The sequence below is a fragment of the Dermacentor albipictus genome, chromosome 7, assembly GCF_038994185.2.
Source record: "Dermacentor albipictus isolate Rhodes 1998 colony chromosome 7, USDA_Dalb.pri_finalv2, whole genome shotgun sequence".
Taxonomy (NCBI): Eukaryota; Metazoa; Arthropoda; class Arachnida; order Ixodida; family Ixodidae; genus Dermacentor; species Dermacentor albipictus.
The window spans coordinates 62016737-62036710 of NC_091827.1; the positions used below are offsets into that span (position 1 = coordinate 62016737).

At 48.5% G+C, this 19974-nt stretch overlaps 1 protein-coding gene and 1 long non-coding RNA gene across 8 annotated transcripts in view; one reads left to right on the plus strand and one right to left on the minus strand.

Annotated features, from left to right (window-relative positions):
- Window positions 1-19974, plus strand: part of Snap25 (Synaptosomal-associated protein 25kDa) — a 413499-nt gene that overhangs the window by 27722 nt on the left and 365803 nt on the right. The window lies entirely within an intron of this gene.
- On the minus strand, window positions 1018-7351 carry LOC135904789 (uncharacterized). 2 transcript variants are annotated; one of them, XR_010565207.1, is made up of 4 exons: window positions 6906-7351; window positions 6670-6791; window positions 2212-2374; window positions 1018-1640 (listed from the first exon to the last, which is right to left on the minus strand). It is a non-coding gene; the product is annotated as an uncharacterized lncRNA (long non-coding RNA). The 2 variants fall into 2 exon arrangements; XR_010565206.1 differs by lacking the exons at window positions 6670-6791; window positions 6906-7351 and having other exon boundaries at window positions 2212-3649.

Here is a 19974-nt window from a genome sequence, read left to right on the forward strand (position 1 = left end):
ACATTTACCAAACCTTGTAGCCGTGTTAAGTGCTGGAAAACTTGAAGACGTTTCAGACGGAATCCAAAGGCTAACAAATGCGTTAATGCGCTTCACTAAATAAATAAATAATAATATATATAGATAATATATATTATATATAATAAGTAAATGACAGGTGGCGTCGCAAGCGTGAGTGTCCATAATGCAGAGAACAGTTTGTTAATATGACTTCGTTGCTGATCGCGTCAGTATTTTTCTTTTTTTCAGCTGAGTGATATGTCAATTGCGCCACTGTAACAGCATTAGACGAGTGTCGTTTTTCTAGCATTACACGTAGCTTTGAAATGGTCCATGTCGCTCATCCTCGTGGTGAGAGCAATGCCCGGTGGCATGTACACTGTCGTCCTTTATGAAAGGGAACACGCGAGCGCGTGGCCTGCGCTCTGCGGCGGCTGCCTACAGCGCCATCAGCCGACAGCTAAAGAAAGCACGTCCGCTTTTGGCGTCATCTACTGGCAAACGAAATAACCAGTCATGGCCGGTGGGCAAGCGCTGCTCAGATTATGCTCCCTCACCGCTCGCGCAACGCGCGATGCCTGCAGCGCGTCGTCTGCTGGTAGCAAATCGAGCGTGGTGCACGAGCACGATCAAAACGTAGATGCTCTGTCTCTCGCCTTACGCCTGTTGCGCTTCGCCTAAACTAGAGCTATATAGGTGAAGGCGATGCACTCAGCGGAAGGTTTGGTTGTGGTTTGCTTTTTGGAAAGTGTATCACTGAACGTCGCGGAAATTTTCCTTCGAGGCAGATTTCCATTTACCCGGAAAGTACTTGCCTGTCGGCAGAGAAAGTTTTCTGTCGTTTACTATATCTGCACTTGATGCTATAACGCCATGCACAATCAAAGCACCCTGACCGTGATGATAGCGAAGGTATAATGCTACGTAAGAAACTTGAAGCAAAAAAGAAATGTTAGAAATGTTTGTAAATATTTTAATGAATCTTGTATCTGTAATGTAAAAGATGAGAGCACAAAATGCAAAAACAGATATCAATTCATTTATTGACATATAAGATATACGTATATTTTTCTTTTGTATTGAGCCCCAAAACAAAACAAAAATCTGAAATATGTTGTGTCGACGCACTTCTCCGTACCTCATGCCGTCCCCATTTGCTGCGACGACAGCTGCCATTCTTCAGGGTAGCGAGTTATACAAGGCGGCCGTTAGTGATCTGTTGCTTCACAGCCGCTTCCACTCCTTTGTGACACCCCAAAGCTCGTTGGCCGATAGTCCGTGCAGACCGAGCCGCCAGCGCAGTTTTCAAAAGGCCCCGTACGTTCTCAATAATGTTAAGGTCTGGAGACTGGGGCGGCCACCTTAGAGAGTCGATTCCACGATCCTCGAAAAAGCTTGTCACCCTTCCGGATGTGTGGATGGGCGACTTGTCTTGCTGGAAGATGTAATCACCTTCCGGGAAGGGCTCATTTAGCAAGCAAGGCACCATCACGTCGTCCTGGATTGAGCAGTAGGCGGCAAACGTGAATCTGTCCTCTATGCGGACTAGTGGACCAAGCCCTTTTTTGGTCACAAGGCCCCACACGCACACTGCTGAACGCCCACTTGCAGCCACTCGCTGGAGGTATTCTGGTCTGTAGCTGCAGAAAAGTCTCATTAGTTCATGCATTGACACCAAACCAACAGTCACTCAACTTATCTCGAATACCCTTCCTTTACGCCAAACATGCGGTATTCCGCTGTGCTACATGGCGCGCGCATTTATCGCCGGCTGCTCATGTATACGTTTCGTACTGTTTTAGGTTTTTATTCACTTTCCTATTTCTTTCAAGTTATTTTGCTATTTTCTATTCTCTCATATCGAAACAGCAATTGGGCTGGTGGTGTGCCTCTGTTTGTGGCAGTTGCCAGCCTACTGCCTCCTCTTCCGTGTCTATACTTTCAGCATGTGCTAAAGTGTCTTTCAATGCGAACTAATACTGATGAGCGTAATAATATTAGTAATATTAGAGAACGCAACTACACTTTAATGCTGGTGAACGTAATCTAACACCGTGCCTTGAATATCACGTTCTCTCTGGCGTCTACGCCAGAGAGAACTTGATAGGCTACAATATCACACAATGCATAAAGAAGCGTAACCGCCCGGTAGAGTTTTTTCAGCATTTCTTACAGTGATATAATTACCGTTAAGGATAAAACGTCACCTACCGGCGGTTTTCTGGGCGCCACACTCTGTCTCTGGTCCCACCGGGTCGTGAATGAACCTTCGTCGGTGAATACAACACATTCCCAGTCGGAGGTAATCCAATCTGCGTGGCCCTTCCCAAACTGCAGGCGTTTGGCTTTGTTGGTGCCTCGAAGCAGAGGATTCCTGCAAGCAATCCTCTTTTTGAGACCAGCTTCGTCGAGGCGGCGCGTCGCAGTCGTCTCGCACGCCCTAATGCCAAGTTCCTTCAGTACTTCAGTGACTGTTGTCTGCGGCTTCAGTGCTACTGCAGCCACAATCACACGGTCTTCGTATTCAGTTGTTGCCCGAGGTCAGCGCCTGTGCTGAGCGTCTTTCACACGGCGTTCCGTCTTGAAGGCCTGAACGATCCTGTTTGCTGCTTTTAGTGGCCTCCTTGTAGTTGATGCAATGACCTGCCTCCTGGCCCACAAATATAAGGAATTAAACTACACATGCCCCTATCACTTTTTATCACGCCAGTACGCAAGGCGTTCAGCATTTTACCTTTCCCTCTTGTAGTATTTTGGAGCCCATATTTACACGTATGAACTAGTACATTATCACTGCTATCTTTACCGCGGCATACTTAAATGGTCATAGACTCGAACTTGGTCCACCGACCGAACTGACCATAGCGCTGCCACTCAGCTGAAAATCATGCAGGGGTTTTGAAGGACTGCTGCCGATTATCGCACACACAGTGACCATTTAGCCGAGGGGAATCGCTACCGTCGTCTTTTTTAACTGCACGCACGGATTCGGCGCACGGAAACGCTCCAATTCGGTGGTTAGTGCCATGCATGGTTGGTTTGAAATTTATCCTCGAGCGAGTCTAAACTGGTATTTTTACTTTCATTCCCGACGCAGGGACGATACAGCTGAAGCTAAGCATATTTCCATGAAAATTCACACCTTTATTCGCTGGAGAACTATAATGCTGCATACTGTGTTCTTGGAAATGTATTCAGTTGTGGCTTAAGCAAATGCGAGTTTTACGACGAATCCATAGAGCTCGCATGATAGTGTATCACTGAATGATACAGAGTATCATTCAGTTATAGATAAAGAACAACCAAACCTTCCGCTGAGTGCATCGCCCTCACCTATATAGCTCTAGTTTAGGCGAAGCGCAACAGGCGTAAGGCGAGAGACAGAGCATCTACGTTTTGATCGTGCTCGTGCACCACGCTCGATTTGCTACCAGCAGACGACGCGCTGCAGGCATCGCCCGTTGCGCGAGCGGTGAGGGAGCATAATCTGAGCAGCGCTTGCCCACCGGCCATGACTGGTTATTTCGTTTGCCAATAGATGACGCCAAAAGCGGACGTGCTTTCTTTAGCTGTCGGCTGATGGCGCTGTGGGCAGCCGCCGCAGAGCGCAGGCCACGCGCTCGCGTGTTCCCTTTCATAAAGGACGACAGTGTACAGGCCGAAAGCACTTTGACGTGGGCGAGGAATGTGCCCGTTTTTGTATAGCATTCGCTGCGAGGCGGGCAGGCCGGGCCATTGCCTCCCTTATCTTCCGTGCAACTAACCTCTCGCACTTGACAGATGCGCGTTCGTCGTTGATTGTGACAAAGTTGCGTGTCGCAGGGTTATCTTACTGCTTGGTCGCCATTTCTTTCTTTCCCGCGTCCATATTGTACAGTGGGAGTGATTTCTCTTTACGAAGCAAGAATAGTTTCCGTTTAGCTTAGGGCGCTGGCAATACTCGTTGCTGTGGCACAGTGAAAGGTGAACGGGTCACGCCTGCAGATATTGTTGCGACGGAAAGCGAAGTTGGACGTTTTGCCGGCTTTTTTTCACTGTCTTCGCCGTGCGGGTGGCCCTAACAGGTTTTGGCAGCACTCTGAACAGCGAACAAGTTGATTTGTGTTAACCTGTAAAACGAATTTCTGTCGAAACCAAGTAAACCAGTATATTTTTGACGTTAAGAGAGGCTCGGTGTGCCAGGAAAGTGACGCAAAACCGAAAGACGGGTGGCGGCGCCACCTTGAAGTTCCCGCACCAGCTCTTTGTGAAGTCGGGTACTTTTACAGCGTTTCCTGGGATTGTTAGTTGCTAAAGAGGGGATACATTGTATTTAAAAAGGGTGAGAGACACAGCATACCAAGTTTCGATAACTTCCTGCACTAAAATGACGCAAATTCTAAAGAAAGGGAGCAAAAACTGAAATTTAGGCTGTACATCATGGCGACAACGACGTAATGGGTAGTAATGCGCCTGGAGTTTCGGTATAACTGCTTTCGCAATAAAATATGTGAGGTCAGGCGGCTACTTAGAGGCGCGGAAGTTTGCCGTGAAATGAAAGGATCTTTGGTGTTCATTTTTTTTCCTGCTAGTTATGAAATATGCTGCACTTGAGAAAAAAAGTTACGTTCAAGCAACTCTGGTGGCAGCATTCTCATCTAAAACTTCGTTTTATTTTTTAAAAAATTGCCGAAAATTGGTAAGTATAAAGAATAGAAGCTTGAAGTTTACGAATCTGTAACTCTACGTTATCGAGAGTTATCGGAATTCTGTAAACATCATCTGTTAGTGTCTAAAACGGATAAATGCGATACATGAATCTAGGGCTTGCGCGAAATTGTTAATGTTTACGAAGGTTCTGGAAAACTCCTGACCACAAATTAGGGGTCCATTACAGAGTGGCGTGCAATGCAGAGTCTTTGTTCGCTTTACATGTATTGTTGAATGCAGTTTACATAACTGTGATATAGCTTTCTTTTTATTACTCAGTTACAAAGCTGTAAATACTTGAAAATTTGTGTGAAGAAAAGTTGGCCTGAATAAGGAATCCACATAATAGTCACTATATTTTGACCTTTCTTTTTAAATGCAACCGACAACATCAAATTTGACCAAGTTGTTGCCGAGCAAAACGATATTTTTGTTTCCATACATATTAGGTAGGAGCTCCCGAAGAAAACCTTCACCTTAAAGTGGGCTTTCCGTTTTATTAGTTGGTGTGTAGGGGCAGCCTTTTTCCTACCATATATTCTCTGGGGGCATTCTTCTGCAATTGATGTGGTCGACGTTATTGGGTGCGTGTTTTGGAAGCGAGAGGGTTCAGTGAACTTTAGGATCTCGTAAAGCGGCTGCTGCTTCTGACTTTTTCGTGCTTCCTGCGTTGGGCTTGCGCTGCATCAAATGAGGCTGCGTTTACTACGAGCGCCAAGCCTCTTAATCGTTTTTTTTTTCTTTAAGAGAGGCGCGTTTCGTTCAGGAGCTTAAAGAACGAAGCTGGAAAGAGCGCCCCGGGCCTTTCATAAATATTTAGGTATTTTCTGCTCATCGCATGCTTATTTATCGCGACAAATGATGGGTGCCTGCTTTTCCTTCTTTTTTGTTTTGTTTTAGCAACATTGAAGCTCAAAGATATTTACATTCGGCTCCACCGCGTGGAGGTTTATTCTTTAGCGCTTCTTTTTTGACAGCTTGGGCATTACGGCAGAAGCCTGCTGGATCGTCGCAAAGCTCTTTGAAGGGAACACTATGTAGAGTGACCTAGCTACCGTTAGCCAAGCTGTCCAACGAGAAAAAAAAGATAAAAAACACATGGTGCAATATACGCCCTTCATATCTAGTGTTCGGTCGTCAGACCTGTGTCGACTGAACAGGCTTTTTCGTTGGACAGCTCAGCTGACGTTAGCCGGTATACAAGGCCAGATGAATACCGAATCGGTTTAGACCGGTAGACTGTTCTTAGGAAGTCTCTTGTAATTTCCTTTGTGCAGTGACTAAATAATGTTTAAGTAAATAAATAAATAAATAAATAAATAAAACGTCTGGCACTACCGCAGGAAGTGAAGGCCGAATTTGCCCACCGTCTCTATCTTTATTATTATTATTAATTCATTTACGTGCGCTAATTTAGCGATTCAGATGACGCCACTGTTTCGTCGCAGATTTCGCTGCGTAATGGCTTCTTTGGGCCATCTCTGTGCGGAAAAACAAATAAAACAATTAAAAAACAAACCAGCGTCTCCTGTCAGGAGCCTGATGAACTGTATACTGCAGTGCTGAGTGTTTCGCCAAACGGCGTTTTGGTTGACCCGGCTCCTCGCCGGTTTGTGGATGGGCGCCATCAATAGGCAGTTAAGCGAACTGCTCGCAAGCTCCGAGTGCCGTAGCCTCTTGGAACACTCAATCGCATGCTATGCGATTTGCACCGCATAGCCTGTACCCATCGTGCATACAATTAACTTGCATATTCCAAGAATGCTACCCAAGGAAACCGTTTATGTCAATCGCTATTGAAAAACAAAAAAAAAAACAAAAAATACGTGCACGCTGGTGTGAGAAATACTAACCATAACTGAACAGGTTAGCCGAGCGGGAGGCATGGTATGCAGCTACCTGTTTGATATATCATAAGAGATCAAAGAAGTTGGAGAGAGAGAGAGAGAGAGAGAGAGAAACATCCGCTCTCATACACACCTGGAATTGTAAGCAGCAGGGAGCACCACGAAGTGAAAAAAGTTGAAAATGGACCTTTATGACGCCGTCGGTAAAGAAAACGTAATCCGTCTCTGTCTCCTTGGCTGCAGCTGCGCGGATCCCTGTTTGACATTACCGAAAAGACTACAGCATCCAATAGCTTAGAAACGTAATAACGTTTTTTTTCCACAAAGAACGCAGTATGTCAGTTTTTTTTACATAACAATTGCACTTACATTTTTGTACATGTGTCGGGTGCGGCTACGCCCAAGGCCTTTAGTACGGCGTATTCCGGCGAGCCCATAACGTGGAACCATGGTCGAGCGTGTCTGCGAAAATGCCGGGTGAACCCACTCGAATGGCCAACGCCGATCACAGTGGCACGAAGAGGTGGAGGATAGCCGCCGTTCAAAACAGCGGAAGGCTGGCCCGCGAGGCGATTGGAAAAAAAAAAAAATGATCCGCATGACATTTTTAGGTTTAGTTTGTTAGTGGCACAAAAAACAGAGAGAGAGGGAGAAAAAACAAGGCTGCAGATTCGCCGTTTTGCTACGTTCAGTCGTAAGCTTGACGTTATCCTTATTCCTTATTCCAAACCTTTACAATGCTCCCAATCGGGTAAGCTTGGCTTCGCGAAGGTGACTGTTTGGGCAAGTTGGTAGGACGGGAATGCGGCTTTTTGCTCACAAGGCGAGGGCGAAGAAGAGGCTGCGGAAACTATACTGCGCTCGTGTGTGTCAGCCTCTCCTTGGACCTCGCCTTGTGCTAAAAAAAGCTGCATTCTTGGTTTCGCGCGCATCTGTGCGCGAGGTCTTGATATGTATACGTACACGCTGCGCAATATAATGTCCCGCTGGCCCCATATGTGCTGCTGTATTTTTTTGTTTTTGTTTTTGGACGTGAAGCTGGCCGTGTAGTTTGAGCCCACAGCGCCGATATAGGACGTTGTTTATCGGCGGCGACGATTGCTGCGTGCTCGACTGCGCTTAACCTGCTGGCGCGGGACCCCCCCCCCCTCTCTCTCTCTCTCTCTCTCTCTCTCTCTCTCTCTCTCTCTATATATATATATATATATATATATATATATATATATATATATATATATATATATATATATGCTCAACGCGAGCCTAGGGCTCTTGCTACGAAGGCGGTGTGGACGTCGCAGCTGTTTGCGCGGCCCTGTGTCTCTCTCTCTTTCTCTCTCCGTCACTCTCTCTCTCCGCGTGCGCATATTGACGGCCTTCTGTCACTCCAGCGCGCGTTTCGTCATTCCTTTCGAGCTTCTCTGTTTCGCTTATTATTCTGCGTTATTTACAGTTTTCTGCAATAAGTGGTTTCCAAAATCCACGCCCCCCAACGGTAGCGGCATCCGTCCGAGTAACACAAGCCGATCTCGAAGGCTAGCTATGCTTTTGCTGACCGCGTGCGCCGCGGAGTAGATGGCGGAGGTCGGGAACGACGTCCGTCACGGAGGCCACTTTTTGGACACCACGTGTAGCGGAGGTGAAACTTGTGCCGCGCGTCAATCAAAGTCGATTGATCGGTTGCCGCGTGCGACGAAGTATAAATACACAGACAGTTTGTAAACAAAACGTGTGCGTATCCTAGTAATACGAGTCAAAGGAGCGGGCGTCCTTGTTGACACTTGCGTTCGCCCGCTCCATACAGTTTGTAATAATTACCTCAAGTGAGAGCTGGCCGCTGCCATGTGGTTGCATCCACGGGATTGTCGGGATGTGGTCGCTTCGGATTGGCATCTTTCTCGGAAAGCCAGGACACTGTGAAGGCGAGTTCGCGGCTAGCGTCGTTCCGTCTGTCACAATCGTTCCTTCTTTATTAAGACAGCCTTTAAAAATGACGATTTTTCTTGACTACTATATGATACCATATTATTACTATTTTTTTCAATTCTGTTAAGCCACGAGTACCCACGCAGGGTTGTGCAGTTATACCTATAGCGTAAACAGTATGCCGGCGGCCGCAAGAAAAGACTATACGAGGCCGGCTCCCACTGGGTGTCTCTTTCAATCGTCTTTTCTTCGCATGCTTGTCGTGTTAAATTCTAGTCAGCGATAACGAAATATATATTGCGGGCAAATGAAGATATTATATGATGATTTTCATTCTATGAAAGCATTATTTGTATGGGAATCGCTATATTAAGCCAAGACGCGTTCGAGGAACTCGGTCCCCCGAGCTGTTCGCCGCTTTGAACTGCAGCACGGGAAAAGTAACTTCCGGAAAACTCGCATAGGTCTGTTATCTTTTTTTTTTCGTGCACGTTGCGCGCGTTGGCAATGTCGCCACGGATTTCGTGACGTCACGCTCTGAAACTCGTGTATTAATCTATAAGTTGGCCCAGCTAACGTTAGCCTATAGCTATTCAACGAAAACAAATTAAAAAATAAATAAAATAAAAAACACACGGTGCAAGCTGCAGTCTTAAGTTCTATAGCGTTCGGTCGTGAGCCCTCTGACCTAACATTGTGTAGGTCTTATCATTATATCGTGCATTATGTTTTTGTAAACTATTCGTCGTCGTCGTTGTTGTTGTTGTTGAACAACTTGGCTAACGCTAGCTAGATCACGCGGTATATACCAGTGTTTGTACACCTATTTGAAGTCCTTGAAAACCCTTGAATTTAACGAGGCTCCAGGACCCTTAAGACTCCTTGAAGATAAATGTGCTCCTTGAATTACTTGAAGGTTGGGGGTTACATTTAATTTTTCAAATTAAACTCCCAAATAGGGGCTATGCGAGGGACACTGTCCATCGAACAACAATCCCAGATATATTATATTGAGAGTGTCGCTAGACGATTGCAATGTCCTTTGCCCACGGCCAGCAACGGCAGGCTTGTCCAATTTAATTTGAACATGCGAGTATCTACAGTACTACTAACCATCATGCCAGAAGGCGTCTGACGTCAATACAAGGAGACGGTCAGAAGAAGAAGCCCGCGAATATACGCGCAAAAAATGCCGCGCGACTGGCACCTCGAGGCACATTGCGTGTATTCGGGGGCTTCTTTGACGCTCGGAAGAAACTTTCACGTAGCACGTATTGAGACTGTTAGATATGGAGCTGTTTCCTGCGATTACTTCGAGTTCCCCAGACCTCATCGGATTGCAGCACAGCTAATTGAGGAATGCAGAAGCAGGAAAGTGCATTCCAGAGGAGCGGCCGAGCAAACAAGTTTAAGGCAACAAGTTCACGTGCCAAGAAGTTCGTGCGCCGCCGGGATTAGCAGGTGGGCATCCGACAATGGAGCATGAGCAGCCCTCCCCTTCCCCTCGTTAGAAGTGCATTGCCAGTCTGCGAGGCAAGACCGCAGAGAGCCGCCAGGTGTGACACCGCGACACGGGCGCCTACCATTGGCTGAAAGTGGCGTCATCGGAGCGGACTCTCCCATTGGTCAAACATGACGTGACTTGCAGTGCTCGAAGGGTTTATAAGAAGCCTTCCAGAGAGACCTGAGCATTCTGGGACATGCCCTGATTCCCTGATTCACCTCTCTCGAACTTCTTGTCGCGGGCCGCAGCGTTCGAGTTGCTGCCGGCCCGTAATGTCTGTACAAATGTTACTTGACGCTCACGTCCCCTGTACATAATGTAAAATAAATCCTCCCAAGTTTTGGGTTTTCATCCCGACGTCCGTCCTCCAACCCCTACATCTGGTTGGCAGCGGTGGGATCGCCTCCGAATGCATCAGCTGGTGGCAGCGCTACGGATCAACCTTCGTCGAGAGAGATCCTAAGGAACCGGGAAGAGCGAAGAAGAGAGAGCCTTCGTCGAAAGAGGTCCGAAGAAACTGGGAGTAGCGAAGAAGGAGCGAGCCTTCGACCCAGGGAGTCCGGAGGAACCGGGAACAGCGGACAAATGAACCGGATGGCAGGGTGCTGCAACCGTAAGTGAGCGCGTGGTTTTTTTTCCTTATGATTCGCCAGACTCAAAGGTTGTGTGTTCAATTTTGATAGTTCTGGGAATCGGGAGTTTGATGCATTGTGTGTTTGCACAAATTAATTAAGGAAAACAGTTTTAACCACCTGTCGGGGCAGCTGCCATGGATCTTAGAAGGTTGACGAGGTTAGACTTGTTGTTGGTGTGCGACGATTTGGGAGTTGAGGCGGACGAACGGATGGAAACGCCAGCTATCATAAAGGCGATTAACGATAGTGGCAATGATGACAAAAGCATTGAGCTTGCTTGGGAGGTGATACAGGAGCCACGGGAGCGTGTGCGCCGTGTACGTTTGCGGGAGCGTCGTGAACTTAGGAGTGAGCTTAAGCGTGAAGAACGCGAGAAGGAACGGAAGCAGGAGCTTCAAGAACTTACTCTTAGGTGTCAGCGTCACGAACGTGAGAATAAACGCCAACGTGAGTATCAGGAACGTAAGCATGAGCGTGAGCAAAAGTATGAGAGAGAGAAGGCAGCACTGATCAAAGAGATACAGTATTGTGATCAGTTATTGGCACAGAGAGAACGGCTGTCTGAGAATTCTGTAGGTAGTACAGAGCGAAAGAATGAGGAAGTGTCTAGCGGACTTTCGCCAGAAGCCGACGAGAAGAGTAGTGCCTGTGAGATTGGCTGCCGATTCATAAGCGAAGGGAAAAGGCTAGCTGCTAACGATGCCTTAGTGGCAATAGAGGCCGTTAAAGGCCAGAGTGAGAGCGACGAGGTGCTGTGCCAACAGATGACTGTGGAGACAGCTAGGCCAGCTGCGAACAAATTGGCACAGTTACCGCGTGTGTGCGTCGCTAGTAAGGTTAGCGAGGTTGCTAGCGAGGAAAAGGGTACTGTTGACGCGACAGACGCGAGCACCCATGTAGAGCCAGATCTGCGTGCAGAAGTGAAGTGCGAGCTGGACGATGCAGTTGAGAATAGCTCTCGGGGTGGCGAGCTCCGTAGCTCACGAGAGAACAACTGCATTGTTCAGGGATCGGTGCGGCTCTCCGCCAGTCTAGATAGCCTAGAGAGGGATGGTTTAGTTATTAATCATTCGGACTGTGCGCGTGAGACAGCGATCGATACCGACGGGCTGTGTGCCGATGCACAGCGTACGCTGGGCAATGTAGTAGAGGGCAGTTCGCAAGAGTGCGACTTGTCTAACTTGAGTAAAGCCTGCTGCATTGTTCCAGAGTCGGTTGAGCTGTCCGCCAGTCGAGGCAGAGAGAGTGTTGACTTAAGTGAGAATCACTCAGACTGTGCGGGTAAGAGACCGATCCGGGCCGACGAAATGTGTACCGGCCAGCACGAGGCACGAGAAGGCGACATGAAAGTGAGTGCGAAGAGAAAACGCCGTAAAAAGAAGCGCAGTAAAGACCGGAAGACGGTAATTAATGTAGCGCCGCCAAAGATGGCAAGAACCCCAAATGGGCAGGGCGCGAGGAGAAGAAAGGTGCGGTCGTCATTGACGATGTTGACGCATCGAAAACGTTCGAGCCACCGGTCAAAGGGGGACCGCGAAGCATGTTCTGCACGGACGCGGACAAAGGGCACGGGGCAGTTAATCTCCTCGTCGTTCCGCAGTTCTTTTCAAAGCTCAGCGTGCAGTTCGAAGAAACGCAAGGTGGCAGGACGAGACCAGGTGGGGAGTAGCGACGCGGTCAATCGAGTTCGTGTTGAAAGCGGGGCGCCAGGACGCAAATTGGCAGGAGACCGTAACGTCTTGGGGGAGCCGATAATGAGTCAGCCCTTTTGTTGTCCCTGGATAGCCAGAGTAACTTTCAAGCCACGCCCACCTCGAGTCAGACTCAAAGTATGAGTCAGACATAAGCGTTAGGAAAGGGAGCCCAAGAGTGCTTCCGTAGAAATGAAGTGTGTTGTTTTTTATTTTGAGCATTGGAAAGTTTTCGCGAATTGAGACTAGGATTTCTTTCAATGTGTAAGGTTTGAGCTTTGTTTGTCTTTTCGTTTGAGAAGCTCGAGATTTGAAAGATGCGTTTTAAGTAAACATGTAGTCTCGCGAGGTGCTCATTAATAAGTAGATAGGCTTTTTTTTATTGTGTGTATGTGTGAGTAACCTGAAGGTCAAGGTTATCGTCGAAAGGCCTATGGTAAAGCGCGTGTGTTATTTAACCTTCTTTCTTTTTAAGTGTTGAATTTTCTAAGTTAAGCGCGTAGATTTTCAGTGAGTGCATGATTTGCACTGAGAAGCGTTCTTAGTTCCATTAGCGCATGTCCTGTGTGGACGGAAGGAAGCAGATTTATGACTGAGTTGCTCGTGTGTGTTGAGGGCAGCCGTATTCTGACTTCGCTGATAAGTATGCGTGGAACGAGTTATTAAAAGGCGCATTATTTTAAGGGTTCTGCGGAGTGTGTAAGTCCCGCAAGTTTAATTGTTCGTTTATGTCACGTGTCCTGTAGGACTTTCAGGGAAGAAACGTGAGTAAGCGTGAATGCAGAGTTTGCCTATGACACAAGTATGCGTTCTGAATAGTGACCACAAGGCTAGTGCGCTTGTGATTACGTACTTGTGAGGTTGACCAGATTGTTCAGTGGCACCAATACGTGCGATAAGTACGCCACTGCGATAGATTGGAAACATGCTGTTCATGTGGTTAGGCCACTTAAGTTATGTACGGCTGTTTTCATTTGTTGTTTGCATCGTCAACGACCCTTTTGTTTTGCAACAACAATAGTACTCTGGTCTTGTCGGCAATCGAGGAGAAATGGATAGCTGTTTGGAAGGGTGGTTGGAACTGCTTTGTCAAAATTGGGGAACTAAAAGATCAGGGTTGATTTTGACTCAGTAATAGCCTGGCGAGTCAGTGGTGAAGAGCCTGCGCTTACGCGTGGTGCAGCGCTGTGCTGTTTTGTTTGTTTGACGTTTGTTCTCCAGGGCCCAGGATCCCGAGGGTTGTCAAACGAGGCTCGACCCCAGTACCCTGCAGCTTCTTTCAGCGTTCCTCATGGCCAGCGAATTGAGTTCACCGGCCATTCAGAACAACCGGGGCGAGGACGAGCTGTTAGATATGGAGCTGTTTCCTGCGATTACTTCGAGTTCCCCAGACCACATCGGATTGCAGCACAGCTAATTGAGGAATGCAGAAGCAGGAAAGCGCATTCCAGAGGAGCGGCCGAGCAAACAAGTTTAAGGCAACAAGTTCACGTGCCAACAAGTTCGTGCGCCGCCGGGATTAGCAGGTGGGCATCCGACAATGGAGCATGAGCAGCCCTCCCCTTCTCCTCGTTAGAAGTGCATTGCCAGTCTGCGAGGCAAGACCGCAGAGAGCCGCCAGGTGTGACACCGCGACACGGGCGCCTACCATTGGCTGAAAGTGGCGTCATCGGAGCGGACTCTCCCATTGGTCAAACATGACGTGACTTGCAGTGCTCGAAGGGTTTATAAGAAGCCTTCCAGAGAGACCTGAGCATTCTGGGACATGCCCTGATTCCCTGATTCACCTCTCTCGAACTTCTTGTCGCGGGCCGCAGCGTTCGAGTTGCTGCCGGCCCGTAATGTCTGTACAAATGTTACTTGACGCTCACGTCCCCTGTACATAATGTAAAATAAATCCTCCCAAGTTTTGGGTTTTCATCCCGAAGTCCGTCCCTCAACCCCTACAAGACGCAGAAAGCCGTATCGGGAGTTTTTCATGGCGCCCTACCATTTTCTCGTTTACACTTTTCGTCTAACTACAATATTCGAGAAGTTTATTAAGACCAATTACGTATTTAGGTGGACTGTAAAAAGAAAAAGATGATCTGAGTATCTCCAAGCGACGGCAAACATTACCTTTGTTCTGTCCAGCTATGCGGCATTTGCACATTTTCTAATTTGGTGCATGATGGACACCCTGTATAACTTGTGCGTTGTCGCCCGTTGCCTGCTGTGAAGCACACGAAATTGCAAAGAAGGAAAAATAACATAAGAAAAGATGTTAATAGGGAATAGTTTATTTGGCGTTTACTTACTTGGCGGATATCTGTATTGATTCGTGAATATTTTCTACGATATCCAATGGATGTGGCACAACGCTTGGTGATTACTATTTATTGTCACCCCTGTTACGATCGGTCTGCGGGGGCTGACGATCTTCGGAGAAGCGACCTCTGAACCCTTTCCAGCCCGCTGCGACGACTCGCTTTGTGAAGACGACAATGCGCCTCTTCGTACAGCCCAGCGGCGCCGGCTGGGCTAGCCGTTCGGCGGACCAAGTATTGTTGGTCGATTCGCTGTCGCGTTCATGGTCTGCTTGAAGCGGGAGAACTCCTGGAAGGGGATGTTTTGCGGTGCTTTCCCATGGGCCCCAGAAATCGTCACAGTCAACGGAAAAACGCGGTGGCCACTGACTGCGGGGTCAGATCTGGGATCAAGGGGCGCTTCTCGGGTCAAGACCCGTCTGCGAAAACCCTCTCACCTCAGTGTGTTCAGTGAAACCAAAGTGCGGAATTGAGTATGTGAACCCTCTCCCTCAAAGGCGGTGTAGGGGTTGAGGGACGGACGTCGGGATGAAAAACCACAAACTTGGGAGGATTTATTCTACATTATATACAGAGAGGTCAGCGTCAATTAACAGTTGTACAGTCATTACGGGCCGGCAGCAACTCGGACGCTGCGGCCCGCGGCAAGAAGTTCGAGAGAGGTGAATCAGGGACTCAGGGAATGCTCCAGAATGCTCAGGTCTCTCTGGAAGGCTTCTTATAAACCCTTCGAGCACTGGAAGTCACGTCATGTTCGACCAATGGGAGAGTCCGCTCCGATGACGCCACTTTCAGCCAATGGTAGGCGCCCGTGTCGCGGTGTCACACCTGGCGGCTCTCTGCGGTCTTGCCTCGCAGACTGGCAATGCACTTCTAACGAGGAGAAGGGGAGGGCTGCTCATGCTCCATTGTCCGAGGCCCACCTGCTAATCCCGGCGGCGCACGAACTTGTTGGCACGTGAACTTGTTGCCTTAAACTTGTTTGCTCGGCCGCTCCTCTGGAATGTGCTTTCCTGCTTCGGCATTCCTCAATTAGCTGTGCTGCGACTCGAAGTGGTTTGGGGAACTCGAAGTAATCGCAGGAAACAGCTTCATATCTAACAGCGGGTCGACTAAGATGAATTTAGACGCTCCCATTGGTCGAAGGTTGAACGGCCGTTTTCCGTCACCTAGGGATCTAGGGAGGACAGTGTTTTTAAAAAGCCGTTAAGCGGCTGTCCAGTGTGCATTCTCTTTCAGTCATGCTAGACTGATGAACTGTAACGTTCTGCAGCCTTCATGTAGATATTGCAAATAAATCGCATATTCCTCGTTCTCGATGAGAACAAGTCCCTCCCTTCAACAACGTCCTTAGCGTGGATGAGTCGGACGACGGCATGGGCCAGCTACCGTCTATTTCATGCCCGACCCTAACTCTTACACCCCGTCCATCACGACTTCTTTCGAGCTTGCCATATATGGTATGCAGTAAACGTTGCTGGCCGAAAGAATGGTAAAACGCGAATAGCAGTGCGTTTCTTCCGATATACACCTTATCTCAACCACCCACCATATCGCCGGTAATAGAGAGTTTTAGTACTGGGGACGCAAGGCGTTAGGGCCCCAAGCGCTTGGGTGCGTTTGCGTTTGCGTACGCAAGCAGAAACGTGTTATAGGTTAGCGGCCCCAAACGCAAACCGCAATGAGGTCGCATGCGCTCGCAGCACCACCAACGTCTGATCGTTGCTGCGTTATCATGTTATAAAATATGAAATGAAGCATATAAAGTAAAGTACATTAAACTCTTTTTATTAGAAGCAGTTAATAGAGAGGTTTACAGCGTCCGGGAATCGGGTAAACGCAGGCTGGGGCGTTGGGGCGGAGCCATAAACTAGAGTGGCCTGCATGGTGCTGCCACCTGGTGGCGCAAAGCACAAACAGACAAAAACAGCTAATATTGCAGTAACCAAGTGTATTTTACTTTGCTGGAGGTATAAAATTTTGGCAGCAAAAAAATTAAGCCAGTGCCGATAATTTACACCAGCAGCGAAGTAGAATAGACTTGGTTACAGCAATATTAGCTGCTTTTGTCGATTTGAGCTTTGCGCCGCCAGGTGGATGCACCAAGCAGGACGCTCCCGTTTAAGGCTCCGCCCCAACACCCCAACTGCGTTTATCTGAATACCAGACACGCTAAACCTCTCTAATACACATAAAAACGACGTCTGTCGACACTTCGCGAAAGATTTATTAGATAATTATCTACCCGCTAGCTACTCGTAAGTTCTCCTACACCGCAAGAGTCACGTAGGTAACGTGACCTCTTAGGGGCAGCGATGTTTTCGGCTGCTCCAACAACCCAAGGACGCAAGTAGACGTAGCGGTCTGCGCATGCGCAGTAACGTCGCCCCTAGTTCTTGCGTACGCAAGCCGCTTGCGTCCCCAACACTAAAACTCCCTAATAACGTCGCGTATGTGCATCTGCGTGTGTGTGTGTGTGTGTGTGTGTTTGTGTGTGTGTGTGTGTGTGTGTGTGTTTGCGTGCGTGCGTGCATAATGTGACTTCACGTGGGCCTGCGCGGCGATGACGCCCCGCACAGAGAAAGGGGCCAACTTTCTTCGCTGGGCTGGTATAACGGGGCCGCATTTCGCCGCGCCATCCTCTAATCCAAAATTGCGTGTTTCGAAACTCCGGCGTCGAATTCTCCCGGCCGTCACCTGGCGGTTATATGGTTTTCGGTCTGCACAGACTCACCTCGGCAAAAGTCGTTTCGTCTTTCGGTGCTACGCAACCTCCCCCCTCACACACACACACACACACATACTTTTTGATATGTTTTGTTCTTTTTCACACGAGTTACCCGACTCCAGGCAAGTCATTCTGCGCAGTGAGAACGCCCCGAGCTTTGACGCACGCGGTGTGGCGTTGGCATTCCCCGGGGCATTACGCAGCAATCTGTTTCGCGGACTTGATCCGCCCCGTTTGCAGTAGCGCACATTGCGAAAACCAAGCCGCGCCCGCCATCTTCGGCGAGTGCGCTCGGAATGTTCGGGGATTGAATATAAGGGGAAAGGAGGCTTGAGTTGACTCTCCCGTTGGCGCTGAAGTTTCGTCCCGCATTTATCTCCTCCGTCCAGCACCTTTTGGCGAACTGCGTGCGCGACCGCGGATGGGGGCGTGAGCGTCGGGGCAGACGATTTCGGCGGAGCTGGTGGCTGGGCGTCGCCATTTTTTCTTTAAATACCCGGTGGGCATGCTGTAACGGGAAAGCTTTGTCGTCTGTTTTTGTAGTTACCGAAAGAGTGTATTTCACGACATATGTCTAGTAGTCAAAGGAAAAATATTGAGGCGGGACGAATGGGAATATGGAATATTCCGGTTCTCTCAAGAACTATCTGACCGAAGGAACGCTATCCAAACGAGGGATATCCCACACAGAAAAGAATCCGACACAGAAAAGCCGAGACAAGCCGAGGAACCGTTAGGCCAGCAACTCGATTATATTTTGTGTAGAGACAGCGATGTAGGCTTTGCTTCTTTCTCTGAAGTTTAGAAAAAGAAGGCCCCCGCGTATTACCACTTGCCGGCATTATGGGCTAATGAGTCGCATTTTTAGAGCCTTTGCTATACCTAACGAATGCACAGTTTCTTAGGTGGAGGCGAGAAAAGAATTTCAGAATAATTTGCGCCGATTCCCTCGCGGGCACTTCTGATTGAAATACACAAATACGAAGCTCCACAAGCTCCTCGCAAGATACCGAATTTGTGACATAGGCATATCGCATATCGGGGAAAACAGCTTTGGAAGTTGTCTTCTTACTTACTTTCTCCTCGTTCAGTTGCATATAGGATGTGTTTGTTAGCTCAAAAACAGAATTCAAACTAGACGTATAAAAAGCCTATCGTGTACTTCACATTTTAGCGCGTCCAGTGTGGTATTGAGGTCCAGCAACCCTCCATACAGTGGCGTAGCAACAGGGGGGGCCGGGGGGCCGTGGGCCCCGGGTGCAAGGGGCCAGTGGGGGGGGGGGGGGGGTGTCATACACGTCTGAAGACACCCCTCTCTGCAGGCTACACCTGGGGGGGGGGTGTCATACACGTCTGAAGACACCCCTCTCTGCCGGCTACACCCGGGGCGGGGGGGGGAGTGACAGAAGACCTATGGGCCCCGGGTGCCAGACGACCTAGCTACGCCACTGCCTCCATATCCGCTTATTGATTTCTGCTGTTTTCTTAAGCTAAAGCGGCGGAAGAAGGAAAAAAAGAAAAAAAAAGGAAAAATGTGAGGAGTCTTATATGAGGTCAAGCAGCTAAAGTCTTGTCAAGCCAAACATCGTCTGACACCCTCCCCTCAAGCTTCGTTCCTCTTTTGGAGGCCCGCTGGCGGGTAGACTCGTGGTAGTTGCCCGCAGACACATATGTCTGTCAGAGATATATCTACATCGTTTTGCTCGTGGCCGCTTTTAGCAGCGATCGTGTCACGGATGTGCTCTCCGTGCTTAGTAAAGTAGCGACATATGACGAAATCCACAATGGTGTAAGAAGCACTTGCAGCCGCCATATATACGTGCTCTCCACGACATAAGTGGGGAGGACCCTTGCCTATAAGTGAGGAGGGCCGTCTTTCATGCCTAGAGGTGTCGTTATATACGCTTACCAGTATCATATAGTAGCTCTCATTGCACAGAAGCTTAATGTACAATTCGGCAAGGGGTCGTTATCCGACTGCGACTGGTTTTTCTCTCAATGTAGGTAGGCATGCACGTGACGTCATAGGAACTCACTCGGGAATTGTGTGGCGTCGCCACACGGTTTTCATGGTTGAGTGGTTTTCTCCTGTACAAGACGTATCTCATTTAGCGAAACAAAGTCTAGCCTGACTAGGTATTTGCTTTTACGTTCACTTAAAAGGACGGTTGTAGCACTTAGTCGCCCTGCGATATATCCGCAGTGGCTCGCATATAACCGTAGCCGACTCGCTTAAAACTTCGCTTTGCTCGTACCTGCAGCCTTTGTTCAACAGTGACCGAGACTTCGTGATCGGCTTGGCATCCACCGTGTATGCGGAATTCAGAGATAGGGCGCCGATGATATTTAGACATGCATATCTGTCTGCATATGCAGATAAAACTGCAGAGGTGCCCGTCGGCAATCCGACTTTTCTATGTGCGCCGCGGAGAATGCTCGCTGGGCCTAGAAAGTTAGCTCCAAGCAGAAGATAGTGCGCGCCATTGCGACCTCTGTGACACAAGCCTCTGCCATATGTTGTTTGCTGCCGTATAAATGTCGTCTGCCGCTATCGGAGCAGATGATTCCATTAAACCCCGGAAAAAAGAAAGCGCATGTCGTCTGCAACGGAATGAACGATACCATGCGTGACCCCCGCGCTCATATAC